Source organism: Octodon degus, unplaced genomic scaffold (genome assembly GCF_000260255.1).
Source record: "Octodon degus isolate 3935 unplaced genomic scaffold, OctDeg1.0 scaffold00026, whole genome shotgun sequence".
Taxonomy (NCBI): domain Eukaryota; kingdom Metazoa; phylum Chordata; class Mammalia; order Rodentia; family Octodontidae; genus Octodon; species Octodon degus.
This window is the reverse complement of record NW_004524602.1, coordinates 15737150-15742559: the sequence shown is the minus strand read 5'-3', so window position 1 is coordinate 15742559 and position 5410 is coordinate 15737150.

Here is a 5410-nt window from a genome sequence, read left to right as displayed (position 1 = left end):
TTCCATCATTTTCTTCTATTTTTTATCTGTGTCTTCCTTAGATGTATCGAACAATTCTTTCATGATTGTTGTCATTTCCTTGCTTTGCTTTTTTCAGGTCTTTGAGATGCAGCATAAGATTCCTTATTTGGTCTCATTCTGTTTTCCTGATGTTAGAATTTATCGGTATAAATTTCCCTCTTAGGACAGCTTTTATTGCATCCCACAGTTCCAGTAAGTTGTGTCTGCATTTTTGTTAGATTGTAAATATTGCTTAATTTCTTCGTTAATTTCATCCATGACCCATGGATTGTTCAGGAAGATATTATTCAGTTTCCATGTATTTATATAGTTTTTACTGTTTGTCAATAATTTCTAGTTTCATCACACTATAGTCAGATAATATGGATGGAATCATTTTGATTTCTTTGAATTTACTTAAGCATGTTCTATATGCTAGCGCATGATCTGTTTTGGAGGACATTCCATGTGCAACTAAGAAAAATGTGTATTTTGATGCTGTTGGGCGGAACACTCTGTAAAGGTCTACTAAGTCCATTTTTTCACAAGTTCAGTTTAGTTCTATTATTTCTTTGCTCATTTTCATGCTCTTTCCCGCTATAGCATCCCTACTTTTCTCCTTTGTTTAATTGCTTGCTCTTCTTGGTTGTTCTGTTGTTGTTGAACTTGTGGCCATCTTTGTCTCTAATATATCTGTCTGTCAGTATTCTTTGTAGGGTTGGTTCGGTTGTCATTAATTTCTTCAGTTGTTGTCATTGCAGTATCTAATCTCTCCATTAAATTTGATAGACAGTTTGGCAAGATACATCAATCTGGGTTGAAAGTTGTTTTCTTTCAGGACCTCAAATATCTCACTCCAATCTTTTCTTGACTTGATCATCTGTGTTGAGAAATCCACTGTGATTCTGATGGGCTTTCCAGTGTAGGTGATCTGTTTCTTCTAATAGCTTTTACTATTCTGTTCTTTTGTTCAGTTTCTAGGATCTTGAATATTTTGTGTCTGGGTGATGATTTATTTTTATTATTACTAGCTGGAGTTCCATATGTTTCAGCTATCTGTATATCAGATTCTTTTCCCATGCTCAGGAAATTTTCTGCTATACATCTGCAAACACTCCTTTTATGTCTTTTGTATTATTTCCATCTGTTTTATTGATATCTATTCATCTTATATTATTTTTCTTTATATCATCTTGCAGCTGTTGTATTGTCTTTTCCTGGTTTCTTGTTATTTTTTAAGACATGTTTCCTTTCACGTTCACTAGCTGCCGTGCTATCTTCAAGGTCTGAAATTCTATCTTCTGCTTCACTGGAGCAGTTTTGCCAGCTTTCAATGGAATTCTTAATGTCCTAAATATCTGCATGAATCTTTCATGTATTCTAGTTCCTTCCTGTATTGTTCATTCAATGGTTTCATCATTTTCTTATTTCCTTCTATTTTTTACCTGTGTCTTCCTTAGATGTACTCACCAATTCTTTCATGATTATTGTCATTTCCTTTTTTATCTGAGAAATTATTTCTGATATGATTTCCTCCTTAGCCTGATGGAGTTGTTTCTTTACTTCTGTTGCTATCATCTCAGAAATTTCAGGTGTGTGACTCCCAAGTTCTTCTATGACCTGTCTTCTGGACTTGTTTTGGGTGGGCTGGAGGTCTGAGATGGCCTTTTGTTCTTTCCTTTTGTCATTTTAGGCAATAAGGCTAGATGAGTGGGGAGCAAGTCAGCATGGCTTTCCAGGGTGTGGGAGGGCAGGGTCAGCTCGCCAAAGCTCCTGCCGTGTAGGGTCCGTGTGGTTTCTACCTCATTAAGGAGAGAGAAGCAAGATGCAGTTCCAGAAGGATCTGATGATGAGGAATGCAGGCAGATGATGTGTAAACATCTTGATGGTGGATTGGCATGGGCAATGCTCTGAAAGGCTCCTGCAGGTCGTCTTGGTAGTCAGGACTCCCTGGTGATCTTCAAGGCATGGCGAGGCCATCGACTCAGCAAATTCCAGCGGAAGGCTGGTTTCTCTGGAAGTCTTCAGTGCAAGCAGGGACCTCAGGACTCAGAAAACTCCAGTGGGAAGGCTGGGGGTAGGGCTAGGGCTGCCAAGTTCCCCGACTGTCTCAGATTCATTCTTTATATTGTTTTTTAGTCTCTATTTCATTAACTTCCAGTTTGACCTACATTGTTTCTTTCCTTCAATTTCACATTTGAGTTTGGTTTCTGTTTAGTTTTCTAGGACCTTGTGGTCTTGTGGTTGTTTGGCATTGCCCTTGTTCTAATATAAGCAACCATAGCTATATATTTGCCTCAATTTCTTTCACACGTTTTCCACAGAATTTGATATATTTCAATTATCATTTGTTTCTAGGAATTTTCATATTTCTCTCTTGATTTCTTTATTGATTCACTGTTCAAAAGTGTTGCTAATTTCCATGTTTCAATTTCTATGGCTCCTTTTGCTGTTGATTCTAATTTTTACGTTTCATAATAATTTGATAGAGTGCACGCATTTTTTGTATTTATTAATAATTGTTTTTATTAACATAAACTATGTTCTGTTTTAAAGAACATTCTTGGGATGGGGAGATGGCTCAGTAGAATAAGTGCTTCCCTGGCAAGTGCAAGGGCCTGAGTTCAAACCCCAGTTCCACCAAAAAAAAAAAAAAGAACATTCTTTGCATTACTAAAAAGGATGTGTGGGCTGGCCAGATAGCTCAGCAGATTAAAGCACTTGCTTAGATAGGAACAGGGGCCTGGGTTTGATCCCCACTGTGCTGTACCAGCCCCACCTCCGAGGCACGCTGAGATGGCAACTGAGATTGGGCATGGTAGTACACACCTGTAATCTCAGAGCTTGGGAGACTGAAAACAGGAGGATCACTACAAGTCTGATCTGTGTAGTGAGACCCTGTAGACCCTGTACTAAATACATAAAAAATAAAAGAATAAAATAAAATAGATGTGCATTGGGTTGTTGTTGGCTGGAATGCTCTGTAGATTTTTGTTAAGTCCATCTGATATTAAGTAAAGTTTAACTCTGATCTTTCTTTGTTGAATATTTTGGTTTGGTTGAGCTATTTGGGCCAGTGTGATGCTGAAGTCAGCCATTACAAACCCATTGTATCATCAGGGTTTTTTTTATAATAAATTTGACCTCAACAGATTTGGTACACTGATGTTGAGTATATATATAACTGGGTTTTTTTTTTTTCTTTGTTATTTCCTTTATCAAGGCATAGTGGCCTTACTTGTCTTTTATAATATTAGTTTGAAATCTACTTTGTCAGATATAGAGAGAGCTAGTCCTGTTTGCTTTTGTTCTTCAGCTGCTTGGAGTATTATCTTACACTATTTCACTTTTAGTCTCTGTATGTCTTTGCATGTGAAGTGTGTTTCTTGCAGGCAACTCATAGTTGATTCTTGGTGGGTTTTCTGTTTGTTTGCTTGCTTTTTAAAGGTATTTGGCTGTTACAGGGTCTCAATACCCAGCTTGGACTCGGTGATCCTCCTGCTTTCAACCTCCCCAGCCCTGGGATTATAGGTGTGTGCCACTATGCTGAGACTCTGGCTGGCTCAGCCCGCCCTGGGGGCGGGGCTGGTGCAGCATGTGGTGCCAGGAATCAAATGGCAGTCCCTGCGCTTGTCCAAGCAGGTGCTTTAATCCACTGAGCTATCTCACCAGTCCCTCCTTTGTTTGTTTTTTAGATCATCAGTAGATATGAACAGAAAACAATGGAGCATTAAAACCATTTACAGCGTGTGTTTTTATTGAAAGGCATGTATTGATTTTGTCATTTTGTTGTGTTTCTAGCATTTGATTCAATTCTAATCTTCATTCTTGCATATACTCTCTCGATGACATTTTTTCTTTCCCTTGGTCTTGTGGTTGTGAATGTTTTTCCTCTGTATTTAGGGTTCCCTTGAGTAATTTCTGAACTGCTGGTTTAGTAGTCATGAATTTCTTTAGTTTGTACTTATCTTGGAAGTTTTTATTTCTCCTTTGATTTTGAAGGATAATTTGTCTAACCTGAGTTGGCAACTAGTTTCTCTCAGGTTTGAAACCCCTCTTTTCAAGTCTTCTTGCTCTTAAAAGTTTCTGTTGTAATATCTGCTGTTATTCTGATGGGTTTGCCATTATACGTGATTCTCTCTGACTGCTTCTAATAGTCTTTTTTATTCTGAGTGTTTTGACAATTTGAACATGATTTGCCATGGAGAGATTTTTGCTGTTCATATCTACTGATGATCTAAATGCTGCCCCTACAGGACATGGTATTCATTTCATTCCCCAGATGTGGGGAAACTGAGGCTATAATTTCAGTCAATAGGCTCTCGGTGTCATTAGCTGTTACTCTCTCAACTATGTTGTGGTCAGTGAGTCTTTAATTTCTTCTTTTAGAGTTGTCCAAGGATTGAATAATATTTTAATTATTTCTTAATTCTTTCATCTTTATTGTCATCCGAGTGTCCTAGTGCAAACACTTGGCCTTTAAGTCCTGATATCCTTTCTTCTTATCATCTAACCCACTGCTGAAGCTTTCAGTTGAGTGTTTACTTGACTAATTGAGGATTTTATTTCTAGGATTTATGTTTTGTTCATTTCCAGAACCTCCACCTCTGTATTGTTGATGCTGCTTCACCTCTTGCATTGTCTTTTTTAAATAAGTCAGGTGTTCCTCTGGATCATCTTGGATCTCATTGGTTATTTTAATGATTAATTCATTCAACTACTTATTTGTATCTTCTTTGATCACTTTAAATATCAGTTTTAAAATTTCTTTTTCTGAGGACTTCTATCCAGAGCATATAAAGAATTTAAAAATATCAAATCCTTCCAAATTCAAAGACCCAATCAGAACATGGACATCTGAGATGAGTACATGCTTCTTAGATTAAAAAAAAAAAAAAAGGCAAATAAATATATGAAAAAAAAAAGCTCACATTGCTGGTCATTCATAGATGAAAATTAAAACAGCACTGAGCCTCCATCTCATCAGTGGCCTGCTCCAGGGGCCCAAGAGAGATTTCTGAGGATGAGGTCACAAGGCTAAAGCATGCAAGACTTCAGCAGCAACAGCAGGCAGCAGGGAGCACAGCACAGGGCCATGATGAGAGTTGCCTGTCTTTACTGTAGAATTCTTACACAGGTTGTTACCGCATATTTACATTCCTGCATAGTGCCATCAGCAGTGCATATGTGCCTACCTGTGCTAAGTCACGTTTCCATAACTGTAGCCCCCCATACACCTGGCTGGACACGTGAGGCCAGATCTTCAGATGCCTTTAGATGTGCCTGAACTTTGAAATAGTCCGAGTAGTTCTCTATATCCCACCCCTCGAGGGTTGGAGGTATGTAAATGTAACATTCTATATGTAACAAGGCACAAGGAGATGTAATTAACAAATAAAATATCTGTGCT